Source organism: Fundulus heteroclitus, chromosome 13, assembly GCF_011125445.2.
Source record: "Fundulus heteroclitus isolate FHET01 chromosome 13, MU-UCD_Fhet_4.1, whole genome shotgun sequence".
Classification (NCBI taxonomy): domain Eukaryota; kingdom Metazoa; phylum Chordata; class Actinopteri; order Cyprinodontiformes; family Fundulidae; genus Fundulus; species Fundulus heteroclitus.
This window is the reverse complement of record NC_046373.1, coordinates 15,194,825-15,209,990: the sequence shown is the minus strand read 5'-3', so window position 1 is coordinate 15,209,990 and position 15,166 is coordinate 15,194,825. Positions and strand designations below refer to the sequence as shown.

The 15,166-nt window shown below is 39.2% G+C and overlaps 2 protein-coding genes across 3 annotated transcripts in view; one reads left to right on the top strand and one right to left on the bottom strand.

Moving 5' to 3' along the window:
* The window catches only part of LOC105935098 (relaxin-3 receptor 1), a 102,302-nt gene that overhangs the window by 10,181 nt on the left and 76,955 nt on the right, over positions 1 to 15,166 (bottom strand). The window lies entirely within an intron of this gene.
* LOC105935150 (zinc finger protein 516) overlaps positions 9,223 to 15,166 on the top strand; it is a 28,952-nt gene continuing 23,008 nt past the window's right edge. The window contains exon 1 of one of the 2 annotated variants that reach the window (XM_012875427.3): positions 9,223 to 9,576. The gene's annotated coding sequence lies outside the window, so the exon portion shown is untranslated. Of the gene's footprint in view, positions 9,577 to 10,416; positions 10,485 to 15,166 lie in introns of those variants that run through there. The other variant, XM_036145176.1, reaches the window with a different exon arrangement.

Sequence of the window (15,166 nt, the reverse complement as noted above, 5' to 3'; positions counted from 1 at the left end):
GAAGAGGCGAGTGCAGTGCTATACTGCTCCATAAAACCTTTCTCTGTTATTATACTATTTGTATCCATATTTGAACGGTATAATAGAAATATTAATTGTTTTTAAACAGTAACTTTGTATAAACTAGACATACCGTGAGACCAGTCTGTGGCCCATACCTACTTGTATACAGCAGATGAACATGGCACCTTCAGGTGTCTGCAAATTATACCCAGGGATGAACCATACTTGTGACAATCCACAGGTCTCTTGGCTTGCTTCATTTGATTTTGATGGCGCACAAGCAAACAGGGCGTTTGATGTGTTGCTTTAAAAATACATCCACAGGTGTTCCTCCATCACAAGCCTGGGACTTCAGACATAATAAACTTAATAAAAATCTCTCTCTTGTTATTCTGGCACATAGAAGTAATTTTGGCAATAAAACAGGAAAGGTTTAGACTGATTTAATGTCAGATATGTTTAATATCAGAAACATTGCACAAAAGCAGTGTTTGTGTAGTCTTACACAGCATATCGACATATCTGGTCTGGTTTCAGCTGTGCGTGTTGTTTGGACTGTACTGTGAAGATGTTTCTGCAGGATGTTTCTGGCGGAAAACTCAGGGAGTGGCATGTTTTTTTTTTTTTTTCCAGTACATTGATGACTCTGTTTATACAGACCAGCATAAATAAGGCTCTTCACTCTTCCGCCTTTTGCATTCTAATCTCATTTGGTCATTCACTGCTGATGTGCTTTCCACTATCAGCGTTTTATAATGAAGAGTCATTTCTGTCACTCAGTCTAATCTGGAAGCAACGCCCTGGATATAAACAGAGACAAACAAAGTGAAAATTAAAAAAAAAAAGATTTTGTTCTACTTTGTAATGCTTTTTTTTATGTTGAATGAGAGGTATAAATAAATGTATGATTGACTGTTGCAGATAAACGGTGCAAAGACCACCAAAGGGGAATTCCCACCTAATATGCATAAAATCTCAAAAAGTAATACAGGAACAAGATCTATCTATCTATCTATCTATCTATCTATCTATCTATCTATCTATCTATCTATCTATCTACATGAATATGTTTAATTTTAAACCATTCAATTGTATGCTTGGCTTCATGTTTAGGGTCATTGTCCTGCTGGAGTCTTTTGCTGACTCCAACAGGTTTTATTCCCAGGTTGCCCTGTATTTGGCTCCATCCATCTTCCCATCAATTCTGACCATCTTTCCCGTCCCTGCTGAACAGAGGCACCCCCAGAGCATGATGCCACCACTTTATTTGACAGTGGGGATGGTGTGTTCCGAGTGATGTGAAGAGCTAGTTCCACGCCACACATAGCATTTTGCATTTTGGGCAAAAAGTTTAATTTTGGTCTCGTCTGACCAAAGCACCTTCCTCCACGTGTTTGCTGTGTCCCCAGCATGGCTTCTGGCAAACTGCAAATGGGACTTCTTATGGTTTTCTTTTAACAATTGCATTCTTCCTCCACTTTTTGCTCCCCAATTTTCCCTTAACCAACCTCTGAGTCCATCACAGGGCAGCTGTATTTGTACCGAGACTAGATTACACCCAGGTGGACTCTTCATCAGGCAATTTCTGAAGGCAACTGGTTTAAATATTCCAGAAGTATGCCTGAAGCTTGTTGATGACAACAAAAAAGTTTGATTCACCAGTAAAACCTGAGAACCAAGTGTAAACACAAAAGTAAGAAGCAAACTCATTTTATACTTCTGGAGCTTTTCTTTATCTGGCCAACCTACAATGGCTTGCAAAAGTATTCACACCCCTTGAACCTTTCCACCTTTTGTCTCATTACAACCACAGCCATAGAATGTATTTTATTGGAATCACATGTGAAAGACACAAATAGCTATACAACTGAGAAGTAGAAAGAAAATACATGATTTCAAACATTTTTTACAAATAAAAAACTGAAAAGTGTGGTGTGCAAAAGTATTCAGCCCCCTCTTCTCTGAGTGCAACCAGTTGCCTTCAGAAGTTGCCTGATGAAGAGTCCACCTGGGTGAAATCTAGTCTAGACGGAAATCTAGACGGTGTAGTATACATGAAAAACACCAACAGATTTTTTTTAGAAAAATGAAAAATACTTCACAAAAACATTAGGGAAGTAAACACTTATTGAGCTTTTTAGGAGCGGTGATGCTTATAAAGTCTAACAGCTGCTGGGAGGAAGGGTCTATTAACTAATAAAACGCGTTCAAACCTTGTATCCAAATGGATGACTCAGAGTCAAGAGACAGTTTTACACAATTTATTAAAATATGGATAACTTCCAGCAATTGGAAATCCAAGGCGGTCCGGGTCAAACAGGTTATCTAAACAAACAGTTCATAATCCAAACAACAAGTTGGAAGTCCAGCAGGGGTCAGAACAAAGCAGTCATCCAAGAAGCAGGCAGAAATGTAAGAATAAAGATGCTGGAACACTTTTAACAGTCAAAACAAACTTGTACAGACTCAAGGGAAAGAGGGGGACTAAATAGGGAGACAAACAAGCAGACACGAATGAAAAAAAAAAAAAAACTGCATCAATGAAGTTGGCTGATGCCACCCAACAGTAAAAACTTATTTTCAGGAGCGCCCCCTGTACTTCAACAGATACCAGCAATTAGAGTCTGCTTTGACTCTTATTGTGACTCCATTACAAATCAGCTCTTGTCAGAAGGTAGGAGACTGCCCTCTAGTGTCGATCTTCTAAAGGGACTAAATTGTGATTATTTATAATATTACAATTTAAATTGAATACCATGGAATCCATTTCAATCACTTAAAAAATGCATTGCAGGGATGAGAATAAAAATTAGTCAAAAGTAATTATGAGCTGAGACAGACCTAAACCCTAACTTACTGATATTTGTTTCGCCGATAAATAAATGAAAATGTGCTATTGGCGTGTGTTATGTTATTGTCAATAACTGCAATTTTGGCTGCAACCTCTGAAAAAGGGTTCCTGTTACTCCTGGTCTTTTTGTCTGTGGCCTAAAAATCAGCCGACCACCATTATTGTTGCAGCAAGTCCAAAACAACAACAACAACATTGAGAAAAAGGGAAGTAGCACCATATCTTTTATGCAAATCTTTTTAGCACCTTTGACACATAAGAGACATTATGTCAAATGTATTAAAATATATAGCCCGTCACTGACACACTTATAGGCTCAGCTGATAGACCAATGGGCCATATGGGGCATTTAAAAACAATGGGCAGAGGAAGCAGCTGGGACACACATTAAATGACAGCTCTGACACGAGTGCGTCTCATTTTAGAGAATTGTCTATAATCCTCTCTCCTTGGCCCCTCTTCAAATCACAGCACAAGAGAGAGAAACCAGAACATGCAAAGGGGACAACCAAGGATCTACAAGTAGAAAAGAGTGGCTTATAATTGCACCAGTGCTACTTGGTATATTTCACCAACAGGCGAGTGAGTCCATTTTATGTATTGCATGTTAAGTCTTCTGCAAAAGTTAAGCTAAACATCAGCTAATTCAGACCATATTTATTGGATGATGATAGCTAGATGTCCCAGGCATCTTAGGACAACTTGAATTTCCATAGAACATGTTGACAAGCGACTTAAATGTAAAAAAAAACTTTTTTTTTTTAAATAACATGAAACTTGGCCCTTCCTCTCTAACTCCAGCATTACAGTAAAAACAACCTAATTAGGAAATAGCATATGTCAGATTTATTAAAACATAATTGGTTTTATTCACCAATATTTCCTATATAACTTCTGCACACACTGGAGTAACCGAGCAGTGGTTTTCACAGTTCTTTTTTTTTATTAAAAAGTCAATACTTTGTAGAACTGACTTTTTCTTCAACAACAAAAGCAAGTCTTTTGGTGTGTGTCTCTATCGGTTTTGCACATAGAAAGAGTTACATTTTTGTCTACTGTTCTTTTGAAAAGATAGTTCAGGTGTAGACTCGATTGGTTGGAGAGCATCTGAAAATAAACCTTCAGGTTTTTGCCACAGATCACAAACTGCGTTTAGGTGAGACATTTAACTGGGCATTCCTAACATACGGGCACACTGCAAAGTAAACTAACGCATTTGAGGGCTAAAAAAGTGGATTTTGGAATCTTTAATAAATGGATGATTGAAAGAATTTTTGTATTCCAACAACATTTTATGCGAATTACAGTCAGGCTTTTGGAAAGGTCATTGTACCATGACAGCAACTCCAAAGGTGATCAACAATATCTCGACAGCTCTTGACAATAAGCAACATTGTGCAGCACTTTTCATTGATTTGTCGAAAGCCTTTGACTCTGTAAACCACATTTCACTCAAAGAGAGACCGATCAATATTGGATTATCTAAAAAGGCAGTAGGATGGATCTGTAATTATCTCACAGACAGGTCCCAAGTGTTAAATCATTTATTATTTGTTCTAATATTCTCTGTTTTGGGGTCACTCTTATTTTCCATCAACAATGTTGGCCAAGATCTTGTGGACACCAAGTACAATTTTTATGCTGATGATATCATTATCTACAGCTTTGCAAAAACTCATAGTGTCCGTGTCGCTACATTGCAAAATACTTTTAACATAGTTCAGAACATGTTTCTACAACTGGAGCTTAATTTGAATGCAAATAAGAGCAAGTTAATGTTATTCTCAAGGACAAAGGGGAATCTGCAGATACGTCCTCCAATTGTCACTTTTCAAGGGGCAAATTTTTTAAATGTCGAGGTATTTCAATAGATGACAATCCTAGTTTTAAAGGACATGTTGGACATTTGGTTGGAAAACTGAAACTGAAAATTGGCTTTTACCTCAGAAATAGGCTATGATTGTCTTTCAATGAAAAAAAGGAAACTTGTAGCTGCAACTTTTACACCTTTTCTACGTAGATACTGGTGACCTCATTTATATGAATGCCCCCACTCAGGTATCGAAACTACTGGACTGTGTTTATCATGCCTCATTGAGGTTTATCACAAACTGTAAGCCTCGCACACACTGCTGTGAACTTTACACACTGGGCAGCACTAGAGAATCATAGACTCACCCATTGGTATATGCTCATTTATAAGGGTATTCTTCGTCTGCTCCCCTCATATCTGTGTGAATATATTCCACCAAAAGCGACTGGACTGTATTCTTTACGCTCACAAGACTCACTACTGTTTTCTTCCCTCACAACATGGAACTCTTTCTCAAAGGTTTGAAAATGAAATCCATAAGTGTTTTTAAATACTGTTATGAAACTGTTATGAAATTTTCTGTAATGTACTGAATTGTTGTGATCTGTCCCGTTGTCTTGCCCAGGACTCCCTTGAAAAGGAGTTTAGTAATCTCAATGGGACTTTCCTGGTTAAATAAAAAAAAAATGTCGTTCGGATTGTCTTGTACTTAGTTCTATCCATCTTCTCATCAGCTTCACTGTCCCTTTGAAGATTGGTGTGTTCACGACAATGTTAAGTTATTTTCTGATACAGACACTGAATCTAGCAGATAGAAACATCTCTGCTGGGCCCCCAACTCCAAGTTTTAACGACACTTTTAACAAAGGGGATAACAATGACACGGGACAAAAAGAGGAACCACCCAAATAAATCAGAGAAGAGGAGAGTATATTGTAAATTTAGACGGGTGTGTTTGTGTGTTAGGAAACAATTGAATCCTTCTACATTGATAGGTTTTTCCAGTATTTATCGGATCATATGGTAGTTCCTTTGCTACATGCCACAATTAATGAAATAATGAAATAATTCTGAATGGTTTTGTAAATCTATCTGTCCATCCTGCGATTGTCTTCAGCTTATTTGAAATCTGTTCATGGGGTAACTGGTCCAGGTGGAAAACTCACACATCACTCTCCCCAACAACATCCTCCAGCTCGTTCTAGGGGATCACAAGGTGTTCTCAGGCCAGATGGGGGATATATATATATATATATATAGTCCCTCCAGTGAGTTCTGGGTCTTCCCCGTGGTGTCCTCCCAGTGAGACGTGCCCAGAAAATCTCTAAAGGGGCATCCTGATCACATGTCCAAACTGCCTCAACAGACTCCTTTCGATGCGGAGAAGCAGCGGCTCTACTTTGAGCTCTCCCCAAATGATAGAACTCATCACCCTATCTCTGAGGCTGTGTCCAGCCACCCCCTGGAGGAAGCTCGTTTCAGCCTTGTGACCATAGGTGAGGGTTGGAACCTAGATGGACCAGTATATCGAGAGCTTTGTTTTTTTCGCTTAGCTCTTTGTTCTTCACAACCCCCACTTTACTGCAGAAGAAGCTCCAATCTCTCGTTCCCATGTAACACGGGGTGTCTCAGGAAGTCTTTTTTAAACTTGTGGCCTTCAGATAAATTAAAATTACATGTAAAAAATCTTAGTGGACTTAAGCACTGAAACTATCATTGAATTAAAACTAATACATATTGTTTTTAATATTCACGCTTCAGTGAAAAGAGTTTCTGAGGCGTTCAGTTGAACAACGAGGCATTACCATTCGCCCACTATGTAATGTTCTGTTGTTGTTTAGGTTATTTTTAGTTAGTCAACTTTTCTGTTTTAGGATTTATTTCTGTGCTGTGTTGTTTTGATTTGTGCTTAGGCTGCTTGTTGTCATCTAGTCTTGGTTTTATTTGCTTAGGGTTTTTCTTTATTAGTCTGTAGGTTCCTTCTATTGCTTTCACCTGTTTTGGTTAATTAGATCCGCCCTGTTTTCCTTTTCCATTCGCCTATTTAAACCCGCCCTAGTTTTCTGTTTGTTGCCGGGATGTCTTGCTTTGCCTCCACTCACTCCGTCATTGGTAAGAACAGTCCAGCATTTATGATCAGTCTGTTTACCTGTCCGTCACCTGTTTTGATCTGTTTTTGTTGTTTGAGCCTGCCCAAGATTTTCCTGATCACTTGGATGCCAGCTCTGTACCTTTTTGTTTTCACCTGGACTGCCCATCTTTTACTTTAATAAATCTTTGGCATCAGCTCCGTGTCTGGCTCTTATAGGATTCCTCACAGAACGTTACACACTAAAACGGTTTCCAGAAAACTGTAAAAGTGCGGAAAGCCTGAGTTCCTTTAAATCGAGATTAAAAACACATTTGTTTGAGATTGCCTTTGAATGTTCTAGTTAAACTGTTTTACTGTTTTTAATGTTCTTTTTGTTTCTACATTCTCTCCCTACTTGCTTTTATTCCTATATTTTAACCATGTAAAGCACTTTGCATTGTCTCTGTACTGAATTGTGCTATATAAATAAATTTGCCTTGCCTTAGTAAAAGAGGGAGGAAATCAGGATTATAAATAAAGCCTTGTTCTGATTTTACAAAGTCCAAAACTAATATATAGAATATACTTTGTTTTAAAGGGGTACTTGTGATGGTGTTAAGTTAAGTGTTTTTCTAACTAAATCTGGTTAGATAACCTTTGTCAGTTATCAAACGCAGGCAACCGTCCATTCTGGTGCACACCCTTATAGACGGGTGGTAAGGGAGTTGTTTGAGTAACAAACAATTCCTCAACATTGTTGAGTCTCCGCTGTAACCAATGCATTAGCGAGAGGACACGGCTAGCTTAAATATTTATAGCTTTCTTACCTCATCAACGCCTCTAAACAAAAGACCTGTGTTGTCACAGCGGCAGATGCTTTTCCTCTTCCTCCACGTGCAGAACACGGGTGTCATTTCAACTTGCCGCCAATGGAGGCAGATGTCTGCAAAATTTCTGGAATTTATGCTATGCTTCTTTAAATTGGTGGAAAAAAGTAAAATAAGAACTTCGATGTAATGCTGAACATAGCCCACTAAGATTAAGATTAGTGATTTTGTAGTTTAAAAAACAAGGTATGTGTCTGATCCACGAGTTGTCCCCTGTTGTGTCGGTTTTCACCTCTGAAATGTCTGTTTCAAGTCACAAGTATTTTTGATCTGTTGGGTTGGTTAGCTAGCCTGCTTTGGGATACTTAACACGCTTGCTGCTTGAGTAAGATTTCAGCTTTCTAAAGTCACTTTAAAAAACAAACATTAGCTTAATAATAACAGCTGAAGCTCTTTCAGTTTTCTCACCATGACTTTTCAGTACTGTTGCACCGATACCGATACCAGTATCAGACAGGGCCCCAATCCAGTACTAAAATGGTGGTATCGGTATCGGCGAGTACCAACAAACAGGGCACAGATACCATTTTGATGTTTGATGTCACTTGAATTTCTCTCTCCTGACTAGTATTATACATGTTATATAACTTCATGAAAGTTGCACTATTTTGGCATTTGAGAGCCAAAACTCAGGGTTTAAAAGAGATTATTCGATTATCAATGTGATTTTACTGTCTTACTGTTGCACTACTATTATACATGTTATAATTTCACAAATGTTGCACTATTTTGGCCTTTGAGAGCCAAAAGTTTATTCAACTATTGTCACCCATTCCATGTAAGCATTAAAAAGTTCTACTACCCTAAGTAGTATGCAGTTCTTCATATATACTATGAATTTCAAACAGATGGTATCGGTATCGACCAATACTGCACAGCCAGGTTTCGGGTATCGGTATCGGGGCCAAAAAAATGGCATCGGCGCAACACTAGTTTTCAGACTTCCAATTTTTTTCTAGCATGTAGGAGCTGCTGATAGTGCATCAAAAACTGATAATGGTAAGGAAATCACAGAATGACTCTTTTCATAAAATCTCTACTTATCCCTGAACTTTATCTGTAATCGTTTTAAAGGTGTACATATGACATATAACATAATGATATTTAGGTTGTATAATAATAATAATAATAATAATAATAATAATAATAATAATAATAATAATAATAGGTCTATAACTTTTTAGACCTTTAAGACGTTCATTACTGACACTATATAGGTGACAGATTAATTAGGCCTTCAACAGGGAGCAGGGTGTCCCCATAAAATGTAATCTTATATAAAGAACCCAATTTTCTGAATGAGTGAATTAGTAAAATGTATTATAGATAATCTGAAATAACTGAATCTTTTATAACTGACTCAATAATCAAATTGTTGCATAGGTAACAATAGTTAGCAACGTCTTTAAATGTACTACGTTATTTAGAGATCAAATCCATGACCTCCTGGTCCTGGTTGACGACCCAGCGTGGGTTTCCCGATCACCATGTTTTAGAACTGCCGCTCTGCCGCTGTGATCTGAACGTCCGCGCACGCGCCCACCCTTCACCTCTCAGTGAAAAGAGCCAGAGCCGCGCGCGCGGGCACGCACACACCACCACCGCTGCTCGTTATTAACGTTAATAACGTTATCTCTCGCGTCACTCTCGTACCCCCCCCCCTCTTCTCTTCACCCCCCCTCCGTCAACAACAACCGCCTGACGCTGCCTCTGCGCGGAGGAGCCTCCCGAGGACGGAACTGCGGTTCAGGTGCACCGCTGTGATTTAAATTACAACTCAAGTTTATCTTAACGCTGCGAGACGAGGAGCGGGGATTAGCACACCGCTGAAAGACAACCCCCCCCCCCCCCCCCATCTGATTTGTCGACAAGTGTTTATCCGCTGAACGGAGCTCGCCATTGTTTTATCGGTGATGGGATTCCTCCAGGAGCAACCTGCCACCCGCTGGAGGTAAGGGCTGAAGGCTAAAAAAAAAAAAATAATAATAAAAAAAAAGGCGACAGTTTACCGACAAACCGCGGTGTTTCCGTGCGGCGCGAGCTGATGTGGCGGCTGGGAACACTTTACGAGAGTTTGTGTCGGCGAAAGTTGAACTACAACATCCTAGTCTAACTGTTTGTGGATGTCAGTTTATGAGGGCAGCTTTTTGCCCCAACCCGCTCCCAGCAGCCGCCGTAGGAGACGCCGGTGATTATTTGTGAGCATCCTTTGTGAAATCGGCCATAAGCGAACAACGCTCAACGTTGCGGAAGTTGCGTTAGGTTAGGTGAGCGCAAACGGGACAGACAACAAGGCTGCCATTGTACCGGATCAGAGGCGGATTAACGGAATTCCTTTTCTCTGCTCTGTCTGAACGGCCTCCAGTCCATCTCTCCCTCTCTCTCTCCATCTATCTCTCTCTTTAGTGTCCATCGGTTCTGGATGTTTTTTTTTTTTTTTTTTTGAAGCTCTCGCCTCTTGAACTTGTTAGACACTAAAGTTGGAGTCGGCCAGCGGGCGTGCTGGCGCTAAACGGTCGGTGGATGTCAAAGTGACGATGTGGTGCAAACATGTGGATGGGGACAATGCTTGTAAAACGCACCAGCCTCTCCTGGTGTTATGATCCAGACATGACCGAAAGCTGGGGATTAGACGACTTAAAACTACTTAATTAGCATTTTTTTTAAGTTAATTAAACGTTTTCTTTTAACATTTTTCAGATGACTTGTTAGCAAATTCATTTGAAAACAAAAACACGTTTCAAATGATACACAAATCGCATAGGAGCAGGATAGTTACAGCATTTTTCAAATCCTGAAATTCTGAGGTGGGGGTTTGTGTGTAGACAGTCCAGAATAGGACATTCATCGCAGAAAACGGTAAACTCTCTACATGAGGATTTTACCATCAAATCAAATATTCTTTGATTGATGTTCCACGGTTTTCAGTGGTTGGAGTAAATATGAATATTTACTGATTTCTAAAATTCTGTTATTGATGCAAGAGCTCAAAGTTTTTTCAATTAGAAAAGTGTGTTTTAACTAAAGCAAACATGTGTTCAAGCTTGAATCCTTTTATCAGTGCAGGCAATAATGTCCCAGTTCTGGGATCAATGAAATACTTCGAACTGTATCGTACCTTAACAGTTAGTGTCAGGTGCGTTCGCAAAAGGGGTTTTTAAAGTCAAGTGTGTCACCTCACTAAAATCTTTAGCATTTTGACATGGAAAGCTGCTTTTTTTTCAGGTGCGAAACATGTTTTTGTCAAAGTATCAGATCAGTTGAATTTTTTAAATTTTTTTGGCACTTGAGATGGTTAACTATTCGACTATACGGTTGATTTTTTTTTTTTTTGAATGTTTGACATTGTGCCCCAGCTATTACATTATCAGGAAGTAACTAATTAGATAAAATAATTCTGGATGTGTTCGTTTTGTTTGATCATCCATCATTCTGACAACCTCAATAAGCAAAAGTGTTTTTATGTAATCACATATCAAGTAAACAAAACAAAGCCAGCAGCCAAAGATTTGCTGATTTACAACTTCTTTTGCCTGTGATTAGAAGACATAAAACTGCTAATTAAAACAGAAAATAACAGTTTTTTTCTGTTGTTTTCTTTAATCTCTAAGGAATAGTCCAGGTTTTCTAAGCGAAGGTCTGTCAGTAGCAGTATCTAACTCTCTTTGGTCTCGTCATTTAAAGCCAGATCAGTTGGTCAGAGACAGGCCAGGACAACAGCCGACTTCTAGCTATCTTCAAACAACTCCACTTTTAGAAACTCCAAAAAGGTTTTTGCCACCGCTGTTTGTACAAAGCTTCAAACCACCAATAGTTTTGCTTTATTTTTACTTTACATTTTCTGCTCTCTGTACATGGTGGCTGATCTTCCTTTCCTATGACAATAATAATTGGTTTCTCTGTAAAAAAAACAAAAAACAGTTCAGTGTGTCCAGTTTGCTCAATAAACTACAGCATTTTTTGTCAGTTTGTCGTTGGTTTCAGACGGCAGATGTCCAACTTGGTGTTGGCTAGCTGTTAGCTTCAGCCTCCTGGATTCAGCTAATCTGGATTTATACGAAATGAAGATGCAAAGAGAGGGCTCATAACCTGGCTTCAAAAATCCTAAACTACCCTTTTAATGAAACAGTTTCAATGGGCTATGATCATGGAGGAAAATAAAAAATAATAATTCAGTGTTTTGTTGTTGTTGTTGCTATAAGGCTTTTTTTCCCTCAAATTATCATGGACAAGTGTGTAAAAACTGTAATGAAAGTCTGAGAAAACTCTTATTTATGCCCCCAAAACATCCAGATGTTATACTAGTTTTGCCCCTTTTTCAACTGCTCAATGGAAATAAAACAAATAGGCCTGGATTTTTTTGTTCCTTCCTCTTCCTCCTCTTCCTCCCCTCCCCTGTGTAAACTTGCACATCATGCGCAACATGCACCATCCCCAGCTCTCCCCTCCTCCCCTGCAGTATGTGGCTGACCAACATGTGGGGAAGTAATCCCAGCTATTAGGGTAATCTCCTCAGCATGACGATCAATATGGGAGGGTGCGCGGCCCGGCTACCAGACAAGAGTAGTGGATGCTGGGAGGGGGGGGACGGACGAAATTTGTGCTAAAGAAAAATGATTTAATCATCTAGATTAGGTCAGGAGACGGAAGGGCCGGACAAGAGGGGGAGGGGTACAGACAGAGGCGACAGGAGGATGTGAGCGGTGAGGCCCGTCGCGACTTTGGAAAAATTGAACTAGCCGTGTGATGCGTGAGATGGGACCGCTGCCACAGAGTCGTGTGAGTTGAAAAGGGAGAATTAGCCATATGGATCAAACTTCCACCTTAAAGCCAAAGTCCTAATGGAGAGCGCCACAATGCAGGTAGATTTAAAAGCTGGTGAGGGAAACTAAAATCTACTTTTGAATCAATCGCCTTGTAGTGCAAACCCAGGCAAACTTAATGGCGCATAGAATAACGCCAGCCACAGCTGTGGCTGTGCACTGCCGCTTAGCTGGCTGAAAGTAGACTACTACTCCTTTCCCGTGCCTACAAGCAAGACAAATTGGGCTGTTTGGACATACTTAGTTGCAAAATATATGGACAGTCATATTATAGAAACCACAGTTGTGCCTGTCCCAACCAAATCAGCGGCTAATATCGGTGACTAAACAGTGGGGCAACTTCAGACATTGCTAACTCAAGTGGGGAACAACACGATTGAGTCGAAATTATCTTTGATTTTTGAAGTACTTTGCTATTTCCATGTGGGAAATGTACTATATAAACACACTTATATTATTCACTCATTCCTCAGCACACGCTGGTGTGATGCACTCTGCATCTGTTGCAGCGAAGCCCCCCCACCATTCACAGAAACGGCCTCCCAGCGACTGTTTACTAGCTATTTTTTTATCTTAGCTATGTGGCTTAGCTATAACTAGGCTTATTTTATGGCACAGAAAACAAACAAACATACAAAAAAAACCTCTATAAACAAAATGCTTGTATGTGAGTGGTTCAACTGCAGGGGGCACATCCCCCATATATACCAGGAGCGTCCAAGTCCAGTCCTCAAGATCTGAATGACACGTTGATGGCAGGATTCAGGTGTGGCAGAGCCGGGATGCAGAATAGAAGCTCTTAATGACTGGAACTTGGACTAGACCCCTGAGACAGCGTGCTTTTCCTTTCTCTATGATGCAATTTTTTTCTTGTTGGGGGGCAAGGGGAGGGGGCAATGGTCATAGTATATTAGTATAGTATAATATATAGTATAATATTTCTAGCTTTAGTTGCCCATATCTTATAGCTTTACTCTCCCATGTTCAGCTCGTTCTCCTTGTGTTACTGCACTACAGTAGAAATAGCTAATCTATGCACTTGGTCATTAACAACTATTACTAAATGTATCATGCATTTATTCAATTTGTTTTTGTTTAAGTCCATCAAAATCAAAACAACGGTAAATAAATGTTATTGATGCTATTTTCTTTTTAACTTTGATGATCCATATGTTAATGATTGGTTCTCTTTTAAACCCTATCAATTGGATCATGCTTTATGCTTTTGTTGTAATTTCATGTGTTAATGATGTGTAGCTGTGGTATTTTACTAAAGGTTATCATACTGTTAGACTTTCATAGCAGCCCATGTTTATTATCGAGTGTGAAAAACTGAAAGCAGTGAGGATCTACTTTTAAAACTGTGAGTCTTCACTTACAGATGATAGCAGCACAACATAATATTAGCCTTAACGAGTAGACCAACTTATTTACTGAAGAATGCACAAGATACCTTGGCTAACAGCTTAAGAAAACTACATTGTATATTTGCTTTGCAGAAAGAAATAGAGTTTTTCTTCATTGTCGTCACTGGGCTAACAGTGAATGCTCAAAGACCAGAGCTCTTAATGAATCACAGTGAAAACTGAATTGCTTTGCTATTCTTTCCATAAATTGGTTACCTGTAGTTACTAGTTTCTTTAAAGGAGCAATAAGCAAAATTTCAACATTTTAGATAGAAAGAACTAGAATATAATGATGTGAAGAGGTACAGGTAGTATTTCAGATGGACTATGGTATGACTTCACACCGCAGCTCTCTGCGTTGTTCTCCAGTCCCTTGTCTGCAAAAACGGGTCGGACCGGACCGGGCTTAGCCCCTCCCTGCCCTAAAATACCACCGTCAGAGCAGCGCAGCACAGTGTTGGAGCAACATGGGCAGAGCACCCCAGCAGATTAAAATGCTGTCTTGCTAACAGCATTATAAAGTTATGAGTTGCTCACTTCTCCACTGGAAATGTTCCTGAGAAAGGTGACGCTGTTTACATGTGTTTTTGTCCTTTACAAATATGAGCACTGAAGGTGATGCGTGAGAAGGAAAAGGAGGGGCTGGGTTTTGTTTTGGTCTACAGACAATGCTCAAGCACCACCTAATGGTGAAATATCGCTTATTGCTTCTTTAATCTTATTGTATCAACATTAATTAGAACTGGAATTACATCTGGTTGTTTGAAATTGAGCTTTCATTTGACTGAATTAGACTTTGTTAAATGGCTATGGAAATTACCGTCAGGATGTGAAAATATTTCAAAAGGAAAAAAAAAACACTTGATCTGTTAATATTTAGATGATTACGGATTTAGCTTACAGTTGAAGCCATCAATAGGTGCTGAAGTCACGCCAAGATGCATCAGCCTCATGTGCCAAAACAAATACGAAACAGGAAGAAATATACTATAATTTCTTGTTTCAGTGTTTGTTTTATATATTGGAAAGATAATTAGGCTCTGATAAAGTTAGATGTAATATAAAGAAGCATCCCTAAAAAAGTCAAGAATCAACTTTTTTTTTATTAACATCTTCTACAGAGACAAACACTGGTGGAATCAGGTATCTGGCAGAGAATATTTCCAGTTTTTGAAAGTGAGATGGGTTCCTGTAAAAAAAAAAAAAAAAAAAGAGAAATAGAAAGAGATAGAGAGAAAAAGCAGAACTTGCCCTTTAAGTCTCCAGTGGAGGAGCTGGAGTTCAAACACTGGCTCAGTGTCCAGATGGAAGA